This window comes from Pantherophis guttatus, chromosome 1 (assembly GCF_059756535.1).
Source record: "Pantherophis guttatus breed Tessera chromosome 1, ASM5975653v1, whole genome shotgun sequence".
In the NCBI taxonomy this organism is placed as follows: Eukaryota; Metazoa; Chordata; class Lepidosauria; order Squamata; family Colubridae; genus Pantherophis; species Pantherophis guttatus.
The window spans coordinates 24,550,033-24,570,235 of record NC_142063.1 but is presented as its reverse complement, the minus strand read 5'-3'; the positions used below and the strand labels follow the sequence as shown (position 1 = coordinate 24,570,235).

The window sequence follows — 20,203 nt, the reverse complement described above, 5'->3', positions numbered from 1 at the left end:
AACACGACTGCTCTTATGGTCCAGTTTTGCATTTGGATGAATACTTTTCCTCAGGGTGTAATTACAAAATCATATAACAAAATGGCTTCTTAAATCACTGCAGAACCACTCATCATTTTGCAAGAAGGGGAAAGAGTCTTACGACACTTTAAATACTAATAAATTTATTATGGCTAAGCTTTCATAAATTACAATCCCTTTCCACCAGATCCGATGAAGTTGGCTATCGTGCTGGAAATTTTTTTTATTAGTCTACATGGTGCCGCATTGTTGTTCTTATTGTAACAGAATACAAGAGCTACAGGTATTTTGAATCATTCAACAAGGTAATTTGACCAACCACGTGGGAAGGAATCCAGGTAGTCCTCGACTTATGTCCACAATTGAGCCCCAAATTTCTGTTGCTAAATGAGACATTTGTTAAGTGAGTTTTGCTCCATTTTACAGCCTTTCTTACCACATTTGTTAAGTGAATCACTGCAGTTGTTAAGTTAGTAACATGGCTGCTGAGTGAATCTGCCTTCCCCATTGACTTTGCTTGTCAGAAGGTCACAAAAAGGGATCACATGACCCTGGGACACTGCAACCGTCATAAATATGAATCAATTGCCAAGTGTTTGAATTTTGAGCATGAGGATGCTGCAATGGTTCTAAGTGTGAAAAAATGGTCATAAATCACTTTTTCAGTGCCATTGTAACTTTGGTCATTAAATGAACTGTTGTAAATTGAGGACTACCTGTAATTATAAAATACAACTTTTTTCTGCTCCAATATCCATCTGAATATTTGGCCATAGCTGCAGTTACCTGCAGACTGGTTGAAGATGGCTGTGTTGTGGCCTGCCAGCTGCCAGCAGAGCTGGCAGCAGATTCGGACAGTGAGGAGGTTGGGGAGGAACATGGGCCAGTCCTAGAGTCTGGGGAAGGCTCTGCGTCAGAGGCAGAGATGGGGCCAGGGCCATCTGACAGTTATCAGTTGCCTTTGAAGTCAGACATCAGTGAGGCAGACGAACAGCTGGAGCCTGTTCCCAGTGTGCACAAGCACAGAGTTACCAGATGAAGGGAACCGCCGCGGAACAAGGGTCAACTTGGGAGTAAGGCCACAGGTGGACGATGAATGGCCCCTTCCATAGGGAATAAAAGAGGAGTGAACAGGGAGGGGAGTTTGCAGGAGACAATCAGTTCACTTAATTGGTTCGCGACTCTCAGAGAATCCTTGCCAAGTTTTGAAGATATCGGCTTGGCAGCTCTCCAAGCCAGATAAGGTATGTGACTGTAAATGCTCTCTTGAAAGACTTTGTTGGATGTGAATGTGATAAATTCACAGTAACTTAATAAAAAGTGGTTTTTGTCGGCACAAGGAGTTTGAGTCATGGTTTGGGAACACCTAGGTCAGAACAGGCTGACATTGCATGCAATAGCCTTTACCTATAGCCTTATTACAACTTCTAGAATTTCCTACCTGGCTGACCTCTTGGCCATGATCTCTTGGAATTATAATAATAGTAATATTAACATATCTGGAGGGCACCAATTTGGGGAAGCTGGGCATGCAGAAGTTGCCAAAAGCTACAAGAAATAAAATAAACATACATATGTGTTCATTATACATTGATTTGATTTGATTTTGGTTTCTTAATCACTCTGGGTGGTTTCGAATTACAGACAATTTTGCGATAGTCTTATATTTGATTCAGTGCAAGAAAAAAAGTTGAAGATAGGCATTCTTTCTTCTTCTCCCACACCCAGAAATCATAGAAACCAGTTATTTACTCATGTTTACATAGAATATTATTGATAGCGACACCTGTTTCCTTCGCATTCTGTATAATAAAGTATTTGATGAAACAGTGAAACCTGATAGCTAATTGGAAAAACAAAAACATTCTTCAACACTGTATTTATCTGATCACGAATGAGATTAGAATTTAAAATAGTTTCCTTGAGGCAGCTTATGTTTGGGCGCTGGGAGGGAGGCTTGAGTTGGTATTCCCTAGTTTACAGTCATTTAGCTTAGCAAAATTATCTCTCAAACATTACAAAAAACAAAAAACAAAAACGAAACCCATACCGGTAAGCTCTTACTGGGAGAAACGAATCTTTAAATAGATACTGCTATCTGTAGACGTTCTGAATTATGATAGAAGAAAAGACATTTGCTTTCCTGACAAAGTCTATTCTTCTGTTATCTTAATGTGTTTCAAAGTATGTGCGCGTATTCTTAGACTATTCCATTAACTGATCCAAATATTCTTTCCCAAAATATCATTAGTGTACCAGAGAAAACCAGTGAACAACTATAGTAGGGTCACAGTTTGACATAATAATGGCCTTCTATGAAAAACGGCCAAAATTCAGCATTTGGTATTTATATTTAAATAGGTTGTGAATGAAGCTGGCTAAAGAATTCTGGAATCTGAAGTCCACAAATCATAAAGGGGCCACAGTTCTCCATCTCTGGTCTAGAGCATTGCTGGTGAAAGATGCAGAGCAAAGCTGACCAAACACAGGTAAGAACCTTTCGTAGGGCTTACCTTATGGCAGTGAGGACAATGATACAATCATACTTCTCCATTCTTCTTGTCATTCTTCTTGCATCTGCAGGCAGCTGGTGGCCCAGCTGGTGGACCTTCATGGAAGAAGATGCTAAACCATATAAAGAATATTCTCAACATCTTTTAGACAAAATTGCTCAACTATGCTAGGAGTTAGATACTAGGTAGGCAGATTGATCTGAAGTGACTGAGAGCTCAGTTTTATGAGAGGTGTTTGAGCTACTCAATACTATGAAGTAGACAGAGGCATTGCATCTATGATTTTGGCCTCCTATGTTCAGGACACATGCCACTTCTGGCTAGTTAAGGTCATCTTGGAAGTGGCAAGAGGGTTGGGTTGGGTTGGATTGGGTTCATGTGATGGCTAATGCCTCTTTGAGGAAGGGATGCTCCCATCCACTTTGAAGTATGTGATGGTGCACCCCATTCTCAAGACTCCAAGATTCCATTCTCCTAGTCTCCAACCTTCCCTCCCTTCCTTTTCACCTGCAGTGAGCTCTGCATATAGCAGATAATATCAAAAATTTCTAGTCAAGGTTTAGTTCAGGGTATATAATCCAGAAACACCATTGGTTGCACTTGTGGATGACATTTGGAAGACTTGGGATAGAGATGGTTCCACTGTCCTGGTCCTTGTGGCTCCATTACTAGTTTTCAATATCTTCAAAAAGTATCATGGTCTCCTTCTGGACAGGCTTCAGGGGATGAGAGTGGGAGGCACTGTTTTACAGTGGTCTCCTTCCGCTGTGGCCAATACCCATGATGGGTGAGAAGCAATAGATTCAGCAATAGCCCTTACAATGTGAGATGCCTCAGGGCTCTTGCCACTCCTTTTTAACATCTATATTAAACTCTGAGATCATTCAATGGCACATAGTGTGGTATCCATAAGTATGCAAATAATACCCAGATGGTACCCAGTTATATCAATAAAGGAGAATATTTGTAGCTCACGGTTGACATGGAGACCTTTCGTTACCCTAACTAGGTAACATCATCAGTGCTAGTAAGGAGTGCTGTTTGCTGTCAGTTTATATTCTGGTGGCTTGCCTATCACTGTGTCTTAGAGATTCTTTGGTTGGGCTGTTTACTGATGGGCTCTTTGGCAGTTTCTTGATTGGGGTATTGTTTACTTGATTGTTAGTCTAAAGTTAACCTTGGAGTTAATTTATGCTGATCTCATTGTTGATTACTGACAGAGGTGCTGGAGTCTTTTTGTTCTCTTTTGGACTTCTTGATTGTCTCTTTCTCATAAGTCTATACTCTATAGATGTTGTCAATTTGTCTAACATGTCCATTGATAGTTGATTTGTCAGAGTGTCAGGTTTTTAGAAATTCACTATCATTTTTTGACTTGGTCTAGGATGGTCACATTTTCCCAATTGAAACTATGGTTAAATCTGTCTATATGTTGTGAAATTGAAGAATTCCCATCATGTTTCCGTCACCAACTGACTGTCATTTGGTGTTCATGGATGCCAGTCTTCTGGCTGTTTGTCCTATATGGTGGTTGTTGCAGTTCTTACATTGCATGTTGTAGATGACTCCTGTTTTGTCTTCTGGGGTTGCTGGGTCTTTTGGTTTGCTTAGGCCTAGTTAGGGTAATGAAATGTCTGCAAGAAAACAAGCAAGCTCAGAGAGCACCAAGGACCACCCAGTTACATATCTTTACCCCTGACTGGGCAGATGATGCTGTTTTAATAGTGATCCATATGTCTGGAGTAAGTAAGGGTCTGGAAGGGGAGGAAGTGGATTCAGCTCAATCCTACTAAGACACTGTGACTTTGGGTTTTTGGTCCCCCTTGGTCTGATGATTTGTTATCTTTAGCTTTCAATAGGAAAGATAACATGCCTTCCCCAGACAGATCTGGTATTCTCTTAGGTTTGTAGCACTTGCTTGAGGAGCAGGTAGCAATCATGGCTATGGAGGCCCTCTGCCCAGATACATCTTGTACACCAATTGCAAACACTGAGTCCTTGCTCACAATCACTCAGCCCTTGGTTGCCATCCTGCTTGGACTATTGCAACAGCTATACATTAAGAACCACCCAGAAACTGCAGCTAGTCCAGAATGCAGTACCTTATGAGCCATGATGGTGCAGTGCTTAGAATGCAGGACTGCAGGCTACTTCTGCTGACTGCCGGCTGACTGCGATTTGGCAGTTCAAATCTCACCAGGCTCAAGTTTAACTCAGCCTTCCATCCTTCTGAGGTCAGTAAAATGAGGACCCAAATTGTTGGGGGCAATATGCTGACTCTGTAAACTGCTTAGAGAGGGCTGTAAAGCACTGTGAAGTAGTATGTAAGTCTAAGTGCTATTGCTATTGCTACTAGGCACCTCTCAATTCATCCATGCTATACCATTGCTGTGGGAGCTGCACTGTTTCCCAGTTTCCTTTCTGTGAGCAATTCAAGGTGCTGGTTGCTTGTAGAAGAGACTGGCCAAGCCAGGGGGGGGGAGTCAAACAAGGATTTAGTCTAGAATCTCAAAGTGGGCATAAGAGGGTGAAGTCCAATTCACCTTGAATGCCTTTGAACCTTATCTAGTTTCATCCAGGTACAAATTGTAAGTCTGAGAAGATTCCTGTGTTTAGGCTTGAGTCATGAAACAACTTACTGAACTCTCCAAGTGTGGGTCTGGTTGTTTATACCTGACGTTATTACCTTTAAAGCCCTATATGGCCCAGGACCAGGTTATCTGCAGCACCATTTCTCCCTGAGGAGATTAGTCCATCCTAATAGCCACTATATTGGATAAAGTGAGCACACGCCAAAACCCTTCCCTCAAACAGGCGGATCTATGAAGTGTGTCTTTTCCATAGCAGCCTCAACCTTACGGATCATCTCTCCATTGAAATCCAGCAGACGCCCACCATTAGCTTTCCAGAAAGCTGTTGACCTAGCTTTTCCTTCAGCACTGTGATAGCAATTTTGGAGCCCAGGGGGGATGTATAGGTGGATACAGGTTATTGATTGGATGTCGGTCTTTTCTTGTTGTTTGTTGGATTATTGTATTGTGTTTTTATTATTGCTGTTAGCTACCCAGAGTTGTCTCTCACAACATTGGCAATTATATAAATCTTTCAAATAAATCAATAAATTAGAATAGGCAATGTTGTGCTAAATAAACCAGTACTCTAACATTACAATATGACTATACAGTATGTCTCAGTATAAAAAACATGTTCTGAAAAAAAGTATCCTTGACTTCAAATTATTTTATTAAGGGATCGTCTATTCTTGGGATGCAGACACATCTGTGCAAAGATTGAGATATAAAGGGCAAAATGCCATGTGGAGTGCCCACAGATTGACAGATAGAATCAGTCAGGAAATCCTTAAAATAGCTGCATCTTTTCCTGTCCTTGCACAGCTGCCCTCTGCAGCTGACACAGGATCTTGAAAAGAAGACATCTTTTATTTAAGGTGGGTTTTGGACACAGGAAACATGCTTGTGCACAAACTGTCCAAAACATATTTTGCTCTTTAAATCCAAAGTTCTGCAGAATCCTAATGGATATTTATAATCCATATATTACTAAAAGGAAAAAATAAATCCTCCTCCCTCTCCCTCCCTCCCTCCCTCCCCCCTTTCTCTCAAAAGTAATTTTTGAGAAAATTTTTAAAAATATGTGTGTGGGTGGGTTTTTTTCCCTTTCAACAGATAACTGAAGCGTCTTCCTGCGGAATACTTAAGTAAAGTGATCTTGCATCCATTATCAGCCATATCCCTTCTTCCTCTACAGTATTGATCTGTCTGAATTGTCTAATAAAAACCTGAGGTGGCTTTTGCATAAACATATTTCATTTGGGACAATGAACCCTCCTATTTTGTCCAAATTTCAACTCTTTATTAGTCACCATTTTCTCCAACAAGAAGCTATGTGTTCTAACTAGGCAATTGTGAAGAGCAGAATGAAGACTCAGAACAAAAAATTAATAGGAAGCGGATCAGAAAAATAGCTATTTATTTTAATGGAGTTTAAATCTTCAAGGTCAAATTAATTGTTTCAAAATATTGAAGAAAATATTGAAGGACATGGTGATCTGGCTACAGTTTTGTGTATATCTTTGGGAAATCTTGGAGAATATGAGAAGGGGCAAAAACAGATGGATATCAAACTTTATCCTCAGATTTTTAAAAGACGAGGAGAAAAAAAAAACTGGATACCTACATATCAGTCATTCTAACAAGGTTAGAATTAACAAACTGTTAAGTAGTCAGTCTTCAAATGCTTTGAAAAAAATTATGCTTGTTTCCAGAAATCAGTTGCATGTCAGCATTCTGAGTAACACACCCTTTGAAAGCAAATCTCAGAGGCAGGTAGATTCCTCAAAGAACATGTTTATTGGATATATCATATTGGCACAGCCGGTGAAAACCAACTCTAAAGGTTACGGCAGTTTTCACCTAATTAAAAGAGTAAACTAATTTTAGGCTGCATCAATAAAAGTATTATTTCCAAATCATGGAAAGTAATATTTCCACTTTATTCAGCACTGGTCAGATTCCAATATTATAACCAGATCTAGGGCATCTCATTTAAAAATTTTTGGGAAACTAGAACAGATTCGAAGAAGATCTGTGAAAATGATTACAGTTGGTAGGTATATTTTGAATGATGTTATCATTTGGGAGCATTCTTGCAAATGGATCCTATGAAAATTATCCATTGGAACATAGGCTGTCATGTGTGTGTGTGTGTGTGTGTGTGTGTGATAGAATCAGAGGTGGGTTTCAGCAGGTTCTGACCAGTTCTGGAGAACCGGTAGCAGAAATTTTGAGTAGTTCGGAGAACCGGTAGTAAAAATTCTCACTGGCCCCGCCCCCATCTATTCTCTGCCTCCCAAGTCCCAGCTGATCAGGAAGAAATAGGGATTTTGCAGTAACCTTCCCCTGGAGTGGGGTGGGAATGGAGATTTTACAGTATCCTTCCCCTGCCACGTCCACCAAGCCATGCCACACCCACCAAGCCACACCCACAGAACCGGTAGTAAAAAAATTTGAAACCCCCACTGGATAGAATGCCTACTTCATTTAGACAAGAACGATGAGATTGTCAAAATATAAAAAGATATTTGTGTTCAGGAAAAGTAGAAAGTATGAGAAAGGCACTCAAAATTATTTTGTCTTGATTGTCTTAGGTTTCACTGAAAGTAGGTAGAGACTTTGACAGTTTGCAGAGGTCTGTTAAGACTCTGTATCATACATTTCAAGATTCCTAGTGACTCATGTTTCTTGACTTTGCCTATCATAAAACACTGATAGTGGGCAAGAAAGCACTGATTTATGAGAATATTACCTGCCCTTTATTTTAGGTTCCTCCCTGAATATTACTCCTTACACTTCTTCCAGCCTCTGTATACATTTCTTTTTTCTTTAGGGATAGGTACATACAGTTCCAGACAAAGTGGTAGACTGCAGCTACCTCCATTTCTTATCCTAAAAATGTTTATGGGACCTATCTGGGACTCAGAGGAATTCCTAGAAATAAAGATTACACTGATTATACCGCAAGCTGGCATATGTAGGCTGGGATATATTGTGGTAGAGGAGGAGGAGGAGGAGGAGGAGAAGGAGGAGGAGGAGGGGGAGGGGGAGGAGAGGGAGACCTGGAAGATACCAGGAGAAGCATCTACCAGCAGATTCTGGCATTAACTATTCTTTCCTTCTCTACTCCAACATGGACTTTTTTTTTCAGGGAGCCTACATTAGCAGCTCAAGACTGGAAAAGGGTATCTTTGAGTTAAGCTAAATATTTATTTTTATCCTGGTTGCGACATTTATCCTTAGATCTCACAGTACCACAGTCCTCATTAAAGAAGTAGACTCAGATCTGTGCCACAGTAGCTTTGATTAGATCAAAGTGCAAAAATGAACCCAGGCACAGTTGGGCAATCTCCCAAAGATTCATTTTTGACTTGGAGTTTTAATCAATATACATATGCTCTTATGCACATTGGTAACTAGGAAGAGGGGGAAAAAATCAGCCTACAAAGTAACAAGGCAATCTGAAAAGAAGCAGAGTTTGCTAAACTTTATGATACAGTTTGCAATTGAAAAACTAAATAGAAAAATGCATCCATTGGTGGAAATTGTATTGTCGGATAAAATCAGCAACCAAACATGTCATCTAGTTCACTAAGCAGTTGAAGAGGAGACTTGGGATACAAGTTATGTCTCCTTGTTCCCCTTTTCTATCAATATATTAAGCTTTAGAGGAAAAATGATTGAGTTACATGTGTAGAATACATATCTTCCTCCACAAAAAACTTCAAATCGTCACCTTATGTTGCATATATGTTGATGTCATTACCATATATGACAAGTTGGGGATTCAATCACAGAGTTTCAAGGTCATCCTTTATGTTTTTCTCCCAGCTCTAACTACTCTGTTGAATAGTTAGATAATTTTTATTTGTCATGGGGTTGTACATACAGACAATCAGAGGGCATGCTACTCATTTAATTTTCTTTGTATTGCAATTGTCTTTCTTCAGGTAGCATAGGGTTATCTTGTTGTTTCTTTCTTCTCTCTTCTTCTTCTTTTATTGTTTTATGTGACCCTTGTTCAAGGGTCACATTTTCACAGTCCAATGGTACAAAGAGGAAAAGATGGGTAAGGAAGTGATGGATTTGCCCTGAACTTTTAAAATTTGCTAAACATACCTTACTGTATCTACCGGTCCTAGGAATTATTCAAGAAACATTGTAATTTTGGAAAGAATATCATCTTAAAGAGCGAGATATAAATAGAGGGAAAAGAAAACCATAGAGAACTGTAGTCTTCCTCTATCTATGCGGCTAAAGAAGAGCAATAAAACTTTACTTTTATCCTGGAGCTTTGCCTGTTTGCTTCAGATATGGGATGCGGTAATTTTCTGTTCGGCATAAAGGTTAAGGATTATTTATGAGCTTCCCTGGGGCTCTGCAGTCAGCAATCGGATTGGCTCTAATCATCTCTCTCTTCATTTCCTGATGCAATTAGGGTTGTTATTTGCTTTATTATGTTTACTTGAAGATGGCACAACAAAACATTAATAGTGATTTGCTATGGATGTTCTAGAAAGGGAGAAACAAACAGGCAGATGATGTGATGGGAACTTCGGAGAATCTCATCTCTTCTGCGCGGTGTTAGCTAATGCAGGAGTCTGATGTCAACTTCTGGTGCCACTCATGGCCTTCAGCCACTTCTCGCAGACCCACAATAGTCTAAACCTAGCCAAGCTTGTGGCCATCACTATATCCTGTGACAGTAAATTCTACAGTTTGATGAGAAAACAGAAAGATGGCAGTTACCTTATCAGATCAGAATAGAATAACAGAATTATAACAGAGTTGGAAGGGACCTTGGAGGTCATCTAGTCCAACTCCCTGCACAAGCAGGAGACCCTATACCATTTCAGACAAATGGTTGTCCAATCTCCTCTTAAAAACTGCCAGTGATTGAGTACCCATAACTTCAGGAGGCAAGCTGTTCCTGTTGTGGCCCGTTAGTGACCTGTGCAACTAGTAGCTGATTCCGACAGCGAGGAGGCTGGTGTGGTGCTCCACCAGCAGCCTGTGCAGGTGGCACTCAAGTCAGACAATGAGGAGGCTGGAGAAGATGTGGTGCCAGAGGCCGGGATTCAGCCAGGGCCTTCAGAACCTCCAGAAGCTCCCTTAAGTGAAGAGAAAAAAGAGGAGGAACCTCTTCTCGATGCACAGGCACGCAGAGCTGCCAAAAGGCAGGAGTGGCTCCTCAGGAGGAGGTTTCCTCGAGAGTAAGGCTTGGGGCTAATTGGCCACTCCGTTAGCCTATTTAAGGAAGGACGACCACTGAGGCAATTTGCAGGGAACAACTTCGTTCACTCTCCTTCACGTCTTGATTTTAGTTCTCTGCAAATTGCTTCTGGGCTTTCTGCCAACCATAGTAAGATTACGATTATTTATTCTTTGGATTCTTATAGGCTGTTAAGAAAGTTAATTAACAGCCTTTGTTTGTAAAAAGTCTGATTTAATTTAGTAAACTAAGGTTTGTACAGACTTTGTGTGTGCTGGGTTCTTTGGAGTCCGTAGCTGGGGCAGAACAGTTCCACTGGTTAATTGTTTCTCACTGTTAGGAAATTTCTGCTTAGTTCTAGGTTGTTTCTCTCCATCTTCTCTCCATCTGCTCTTCATTTCAGTGTGACTGGCAGCATTTCAGATCATGGAGATTGACAGAGAGCATTTTACATATAAAATCACAGATCTACCAGGGATTTTGTTGTTGGTGGATCTTTTTTTCAGAGAGAAGAGTGATTTGGAAAACAAAAACTAGAAATGCTTCTGAAATGTTAAATGCTATTGAATTGAAAGCTGCCCAAAAATCTATATTCATTTTATCTGCAACTTTCCATAAGTTATAATACATGAAGATGAATTACTGAAGAAACCTCTTTTTTTAAAAAAATAACAAATTACTCTTGTTTTTGCATTATTTATCTTTGCAACATATCACCCTTTTTGTTCAAAACTCTCCCAAACAGGGGACTTCTCGGGGAAGCAATAGTGAACTAAAGATACTTCTGCAACAGTGGAGCCAATGGCTATATCAAAGAGGGATGCTGATACGTGGGTTGGCTTTTCAGAACTCCTTTCTGAATCAAGGAAAGGAGTAGGAATACCCACAACTTTGCTCAATGGGAAAGTTCCTGTGGGAAGGTTTTCCTGATTGGATAAGAGGGGACTTTGAAGATTACTGGAGAAAACCAATGAGAACTGATGACTCTGATTAAAGGAGAAGGGAACTATTAATATAATGGAGAAACATTATTTGACTATTGAAGAAATTTAGGCTGTTTGGGAACAATGTACAATACTCAGAAATTATTTTCAAGGCTCTTTGCCACTATAAACTGATGCTACATAAGAGAAACAGCATGAGAGCAGTCCTTGTGGTGCAGTGGTTAGAATGCAGTATTGCAGGCAAACTCTACACACAGCCAGGAGTTCAATTCTGACCAGCTCAGCCTTCCATCCTTCTGAGGTCAGTCAAATGAGGACCTAGATTGTTGGGGGCAATGTGCAAATATTGCTTATACTGTAAAGCGCCCAGAGAGTGCTGTAAAGGACTGTGGGGTGGTATATAAATCTAAGTACTATTGCTAGTGCTATTTACTGGCTAAAATAGAGACAGAGGTTGACATGAATGTGGATTTGAAAATGCCAATGTTGTGAAAGATAACTCTGGGTAGCCAGCAACAATAATAAAAACACAATACAATAATCCAGCAAATGCCACAATATAAAAGTGATATGGACACTGTTCTTGTAGAACAAACTATTTTAGCTGTTCTTGCTGTGGCTTGGCCAATTCTGTGGAAGTAAAACTTCTGGCTAGTTGAAGACCAGTGTCATGGCCCCAACAGAGTCCAGTTCGGAGGAGGAGGAGGAGGAGGAGGAGGAGGAGGAGGAGGAGGAGGAGGAAGTGGAGGAGGAGGAGGAGGAGGAGAAGGATCTGGGACCGTCCAACAGGAAGGCATGCCAGGGGCTGAGGACAATGTTGGACCAGGCCCTTCAGGCACTGAGGGAGGTGGTCGACTGGTAGAAAATAATACATACATAATTGAGAGGTCCTTGGTGCTCTCTGAGCTTGCTTGTTTTCTTGTAGGTATTTCATTACTCAAACTAGGCAACATCATCAGTGCTAATGATGATGTTACCTAGTTAGGGTAATAAAACATTAGGATAATGTCAATCCTGAGCTACAAATATTCTCCTTTATTAATACACAGAATTTCACAGCTCAGAGTTATTTGCAAAGTTTTTTTTCCCCCTGAACTATCCACTACCAATTGTACTATATAGTTTGGTTGTGCTCCAAAAACTTCAATTTTTTTTCATGTTTATTTAGATATGTAGGCCTAATCCTAATAATGAAGAAATAAATTTCACTGCTCCAACTCTAGCAATTCTAAATATCCAAATCAACACTGAAAAGTAGGAGCATTTTTGGAAAACTCCTTCAGGCTTGCAGTATGGATGAATGACTCGGCAACATAGTCAATCTTTTCTCTTGGCATAATTCTTAGTTAAGCTTCTAGTTGTAATGATTTTTATTGAAGTATTTGCATAACAAATTAAGTAAACCCAGAAAATGCATCAACATAAAAAAGACCTAGAAGAATAAAGGAATAGAATCAGGAAAAAAAAAAAACCAGAGTGAATAATAGGAATATTTTTTTTCACTCTTTATCCAAATAATTGATTAATATACCATCGGGGTGTTGTTCTTATTTCATCTGCATGATAATCTTGTGAAGTATATTTGAAGTTATATGGATGTAGATTTTAATCACACCCATCTTGGTCTAGTGTTCTATAACCCACTTACCATAGCTGACTATTTTGGTTTAAAATTCCATCTCACTTATTTTGATACATAAGAAGAATATCCTGGAACAATTTTCTGACATTTCCTATAATGCTATTTATACAATAAATTTTGAACTTCCTTTTAAAATAGCATTAGAAATAGACTGCCTGGCTTGCTTTCAAATTGATTTCCAAATTCTTAAAAGTTACCTTGATGTTTCTTCAAGAATTAATTTTTGCCTGTCATGTGATTGGTATAATAATAATAATAATAATAATAATAATAATAATAATAATAATAATAATACTTTATTGTCAATCTACGTGTATACACAGTATACCCATACAACGAAATTCACTTAACACCCAAAGACCAGGTCCAACACACATAACAATCCCCAAACACACTCCCACCCCCCACAATTCCCCACCCCTAAACCACTCAAACATCCACACAACAGACCAAGTAATACTGTCCAACAGCTCACTGATGGTGGCCCTTTAGTTCATTGTTAAGTGCAATTATAGCTCTGGGATAAAAACTATTCAGAAAACGTGTGGTCCGAGTTTTAATTGTTCTGTATCTTCTGCCAGAAGGCAACAGTCCAAAAAGATTGTAAGCAGGATGGGAAGAGTTTCTGAGAATGTTATGCAATTTCCTCAAACAGTGAGATTTGAATATGTCGTCCAGGGCTGGTAGCTGGAGCCCGATGATATTCTGGGCAGTTTTAATGATTCTCTGTAGAGCATTTTTGTCCGCTACAGAGCTGCTCCCATACCATGCAAGAATGCAGTATGTCAGGACACTCTCAATGGTGCTGCAATAGTAGGACAGAAGTAGATGCTGAGATAGATTTATCTTCCTGAGTGCAAGGAGAGAAAACTAGCCAAGTCTTCTCCCATCTTCATTTGATTTGAAAGTGGCATCATTCTCATTAGGGGAAAGGGTGAGGAGGTCAATGTATTGTGTAGCACACAGTATTTTGTGCTCATCAATCCCAAGGATAACCAAAGTGGCAGAAAGCAGCACTGAATGCTGATGCTTTCAGTAATGGCAGCTAATATTCCACCATTTGCTGCTTGTGACAAAAAAAGTAAAAATTATTTTCTAGATAATAAACTTATTTTTATTATTTGCTTTTGCTTAATGCACCAGACTTTCTCAATTTTAACATAATTGCTTTCAACATATCTGATTGAAGAATTTTCAGAGGAAGGAAGGAAGGAAGGAAGGAAGGAAGGAAGGAAGGAAGGAAGGAAGGAAGGAAGGAACATTATCATTCTTGATTGACTCATATCTTCAAACAATTCACCAAGCATCCAGTTAGTACATTCACATCCACAAGCAAGCCCTCACAATTTCTATTGACTTTAGTCCAATGTAAGTATTATTTCACCATTTGAAATAAAACCACAATTCCTATTCTTTTTCAGAATTCAAATATTTGGGTGCAATCTATGTTACTCTATATTTCAAGTGCAAACAATTAGACTCATGTGCAAAGTTCAAACAAACTACTTTATTATGTTCTGCCTATGATACAGAAATCTCCCCAGTCTGGCAGTCTACTCCTGGGAACAATTAGATAAGGCTCCAAAGAACTTAAAAGGAGTCTGCCCTAGCTCTTGTAGTTGTACAATGACTCCAGACCAGCTACGTGCTTGATCATTCCTCCCTGCCAAGCTGGGAGCTTTCCAACAATGCAGTTATCTATCAGTTTCTGGATTGAAAAGATTGATAGCCATACCTTCTAACATTTGGGAGAGGAAAATTGGAACCTGTTCTCTTACAAAGAAAGGAATATCGCCAAGCATTCCCCACTCCATTTCCCACTCTTGAAAACACTATTCAGTCTTCTATTTGTTTTATTTAGTTACTCTGCAACAGCTTGTCTTTAATAAATTTAAAAGCTGAAGTATTCCTCCCATCTTACAATTAGGGACAAGCTAAAAAACATAATTGTCCTAGAATGAGCTTCACTAGTGTGTGAAATTGCAGGCTTTGTAACACTTCTACAACACTTGTCCACTGATATATTTCTATATCAAACTGCAATACACAGGGGAGAGTGCAAAAAATGAAAATTTAGCAGTATGGGGAGTAGAACGTAAGGTTTGGGTGGGGAGAGCTTTCTCATATGAATTCTAGTTGGGGTTGTTTCAAATTTCTAGCTTCAAAACAAGCTGTGCTGGTGGTTTATAAATCTGGATTGGGTCACAGAAATCAACCGCTTAGTCTATGTCCCAAATGTGCTTTTCCAAAAGGCAACTGGACTTTCTTTGTTTTGCTTGAAGACCCTTCACTTTTGATCCAAGAAGCTTCTTCAGCACCCACAACTTCTGAAGGCAAGGCGTTCCACTGGTTAATTGTTCTCACTGTTAGGAAATTTCTCCTTAGTTCTAGGTTGCTTCTCTTCTTGATTAGTTTCCATCCATTGTTTCTTCTCTTCAGATGGTTTGAAAAATGTGGCAGTCCCTCAAATATTGGAAGACTGCTATCATGTCACTCCTAGTCCTTCTTTTCACTCCTAGTACTTCTATAATAGACATACCCAATGCCTGCAACACTTCTTCATATGTTTAGCCTGCAGCACCCTAATCATCTTTGTTGCTCTTTTCTGCATTCTTTCCCAAAGTCTCAATATCTTTTTTTATAATATGGTGACCAAAAATTAGGTGCAGTATTCTAAATGTGGTCTGACTAAGGCTTATTAATACTGTATATCCCAGAATGTCTAACTTTTCCAGTTAAAGGGTGGCTGTATTAGATAAGAGTATTTTACAGAAACTCTCTAATAATCATGTTAGAAATTGCTAATTTTTGAACAATTGATACTTCAGAAGATGGACTTGCAAACCAAGGGATGGAGATTTTTTTTTTTTAATTTGATTGATATGCCGCCCTTCTCCGGAGACTCAGGGTGGCTTACAATGCGTTAAGCAATAGCCTTCATACTTTTGTATATTTATACAAAGTCAGCTTATTGCCCCCACAAACTGGGTCCTCATTTAACCTACCTTAGAAAGGATGGAAGGCTGAGTCAACCTTGAGCCTGGTAAGATTCGAACCTGCAGAAATTGCAGGCAGCTGTGTTAATTACAGGGTGCATTAAACCACTGTACTACCAAGGCTCTTTTTTTTTTGCGTGTGTGTAAGGAAATGAGGAAATTCTCGATGGTTTTACAGAATATATTTGCTTTTGACTCCACCGTTTCTGCTGAACGTACTGAGATAATTTATAATCCACACCAGTATTTAATTCATATGCAGAAATTTTGACATCTGACGTTCTGAACAAGTTCTACCTGACATGCAGGTTTCTTTGTAGAGAAATTATTCTTGTCTTGAGCAGAAACGCAACTGTCCCCATTCACAGTTTTGTTTTTCTATGAGGCAATTCATGCCCTTTTTTACAGAATCGCAGGCAGATTGAAGGGATGCATTTACTTTTAGTGATGGAAATGTAGGCTGAAATCTGCAACCAGGAACTTGTGGGGACTCTCAAGATGTAGGAGAGACAGGATAAATTTGCTTTCTTCAAAAAAGTGGCACAAATGAAGGACGTAACTGATTCCTAAAGTCAAAAACTGATTTTTCTTCACTTTGTCATAGGGAAAAAATAGCAAGCAGACCAGGGGTGCAAAAAAAGCAGGTTCTGACAGGTTCTGGAGAACCGGTAGCAGAAATTTTCAGCAGTTTGGAGAACCGGCAAATCTCTGGCTGACCCCAGGGTGGGATGGGAATGGAGATTTTGCAGCATCCTTCCCCTGCCACACCCACCAAGCCGTGCCCACCAAGCCGTGCCCACTAAGCCACACCACATCCACCAAGCCATGCCCACAGAACCGGTAGTAAAAACAAATTGAATGCCACCACTGAAGCCGACCATATATTGGAGGTGATAATGGAACAGAACTTTTAGATGCCTTGGAGGACTCAATATCTATTCACTGTTGTAGCCATATGGAGAGCAAGAATATTTTCCCCATTTTATTCCTTTGTCTTAGTGATTCAATCTGATCCACATCCTTCTCTCCTGAATTTCAGTCTAAAGAGAGCAGGGATTTAGAATCAAAGCCAACACTATAGGTTGCTGATCTAATTTCTATTCAATTGCATCTGCATTCACATGCATGTTCACATATGGCTCAAACACCTATGTATGTGTATGTCCCCAATACACCTGAATTTCTTTTTAGGGTATGGAATATTTACAGATAAACTTTACAGTGAACTTAACATTGACAATTGAAATATAAGACTGTAAGAAAAGTCTTGTCAAGTGACATCAAGAGACACCAACGATGTAGTTATTTTATAATCAGATCAAGCAGCAGTCAAAAACATGCTGCAGACTAGCATTTGGGAGACTAGCAATGAAGGCTTTGAGAAAGATATCCAGGTGCTCTGATGTGTTTATACTTACAAAGATCAGAAACATACAATGTGACATTCTATGGAACTCTGTGTCACTTTGTGACACTCTATATAAGTGAAAGTTGGACTCTGAAGAAGCTGGGTTAAAAAAAAATGATATATCTTTGTGAATTTTGGTGTTGACTTCTCCAGGCAGTTATGTTTTGTTTTGGTTGGTTTTTAAACTATGTTTTAATTACCCTGTTTCCCCAAAAATAAGACATCCCCTGATAATAAGCCCAATCGGGCTTTTAAGTGCATGGCAATAAGGCAGGGATGAAATCCAGCAGGTTCTGACAGGTTCTGGAGAACCGGTAGCAGAAATTTTGAGTAGTTCAGAGAACCAGCAAATACCACCTCTGGCTGGCCCCAGAGTGGGGTGGTAATGGAGATTTTGCAATATCCTTTCCTCAGGAGTGGGGAGGGAATGGGAATTTTGCAGTATCCTTCCCCTGGAGTGGGGTGGGAATGGAGATTTTGCAATATCCTTCCCCTGCCACACCCACCATGCCACACCACGCCCACTAAGCCATGCCCACAGAACCAGTAGTAAAAAAAATTGGATTTCACCACTGCAATAAGGCCAGTTGCTTATTTCAGGGTTCAAAAAAATATAAGACAGGGTCTTATTTTCGGGGAAACACAGTATATATTTTTTCATTTGGGAGTTGGGTAGCCTCTACAAATCAAAAGAAATGGATAAATCAATCAATCAGATTACTGAGAATACTATGCAGAGCAGGGGTGGTATTCACTTACCTTTACTACCAGTTTGTAAATGTGAGCGCTCATGCATGCACTCGCTATGCGTGCGTGCATCTCCACGCATGTGCAGAGCCTTCTGCGCATGAGCAGACGGTCAAAAATGATCGTGCAATCCAGATAGAGGCAGCTGAATTTCACCACTGATGCAGAGCCAAGAAAGCCAAAAAGTGAATCATCAGATAAATCAATCCATACATCTGGTTTTAAGCACAAATGACCAGGCACAAAGTAACACCCTTTAGACACATTAGGCAAAAAACTATGCTTTGGAAGAGTCTATGATGTTAGGAAAGATGAAAAGAAAGAGAAGCAGAGGATGACTAACAGTATGGACAGACTCAATTATAGCAGTGATGGGTGCGCTAATGGAAATTTAATGGAAGACCAGGTTCAGGACATATTGTTTTGGAGAAAATCAATCTAAAGTATGTGGTCACTATGAGTCAACACTGATCAATCAACGGGATCTACTAGCATGTGGACCATAACATGTTCCTACTCCTCTATTCTAGAAAATGGCATTCAAAAGCATATAATTAGCTTTTGACAGTTTTGGCTTTCATATGTTTGTCAAATTCCTTTTTAAAGCTGCCCTAATTGATAGCTCTTCCTACATTTTACCAAAGGAAATTAAGTACTTTGCTATGTTTTAGATGTAAGGCTTTCCCAAACTTTTATTTTCCAAGAAAATCTCATTTGAGTTCCCTTCCCCTAACCTATCTGTATCCTACACCCATTAAATTATTTTCCCTCCACTGTTGTTTCTACACTGAAGTTTATGCATCAGTAAATCAGGAAGGGTAGAAATCCCGAACTACTAAAGTGATTCTTAGAATCATATTATTTATTTTATATATTTTTTGTCCTGGTTTTATTATTTTTATAAACAATTCAAGAAAGCAAACATACCTAATACTCTTTCCTCTTCATGTTTTCCCCACAATAACAATCCTCTGAGGTAAGTTGGCCTGAGAGAGGGTGACTGGCCCAAAGTCATCCAGCTGGCTTTTATGCCTAAGGCAGCACTAGAACTCACAGTCTCCTGGTTTCTAATCTGGTATCTTAACCACAAGACCAAACTGGCTCTAAATGCATTTTTTTTTCTGCTCTGAGTGCAACATTGATCAACTTATAATTTTCAGGATTCCCCAAATACTTGTTTTGAATGGAGTTTACTCCATGTATTAAAATTGGGCCACTTGCCTGCTTCCCAGCCCTCTTCCCATGAGAAAGGCCTTATCTGGGCAGATAAATATTTCCATATATCTACCCTGAATCCCTCACCAATGGCTCACCAAAGGTAGATTGCTCTAACTTTAACATTGTACAAGAGGGAATTCTCTATAACCCTTTCAGCACATCCTAATTTGTCACATCTCTGCCTTCTTGATGCTGCACTTGGCCTGTGGAACAGCTTTTCTCTGGAGTTCTGAATTGCCTTTCACAAGGCATCAAAGATCTAGATATTCCCGCTGGTATTTGGGCTGGGAGATTGAGAAAGTCCTATGAGTTGGTTGTTTAATTGCTGTATTAGTGATGAAGTAGTAGTAGTAGTAGTAGTATAGTTTATTGAATAGCCCGAAGGCCTTTTCAAACAAAACAGAAAAGAAAAAGGGAAAAAGATAAAACAGTTACAAAAATAGCAATCTAAAAATATATGATAGATGACATTAAAATTTTACAATATCAAATTTCAATAGCTAAGTTGCCAAGACTAGATAACCCAAATAGGATAGCTCCTCTCTAACTGAGCTCATCTTCCTTACAATCGATAAAAATTTTTTTGATATAACTGGCTTGTATTGCCGTCATTCTTTTAAGGTATCGAGTGATCGCTCTTACCAGGGGAGGAGAGTCAGCCCTCAACAGAAATGCTAATTTTTGGCTTATATTCCAGTGGGGAAATTTATTTATAATTGGGGACAGATATTGTTTTCTTACTTCTTGATAGAGACTACATTCGAATATTATATGCACCGTGTCCTCCACGACGTTTACCCCACATATGATGAAGTAGAATTCCTTTTTCCATCCTGGGACTAGGGTACCCTTTGCCTTATATATTGTTTTATAAATTGTATTGTTATATCTTTGGTTTTAATCTCTTCATGCTGTCTAGAGTCACCTTG

The 20,203-nt window shown here is 39.4% G+C and overlaps 1 long non-coding RNA gene across 1 annotated transcript in view; it reads left to right on the top strand.

Annotated features, from left to right (window-relative positions):
- Positions 1–2,441: 2,441 nt before the first annotated feature.
- The window catches only part of LOC148116359 (uncharacterized), a 34,582-nt gene continuing 16,820 nt past the window's right edge, over positions 2,442–20,203 (top strand). Inside the window, exon 1 of the long non-coding RNA XR_015733476.1 lies at positions 2,442–2,719. This is a non-coding gene — a long non-coding RNA (uncharacterized LOC148116359). The remainder of the gene's footprint in view (positions 2,720–20,203) is intronic.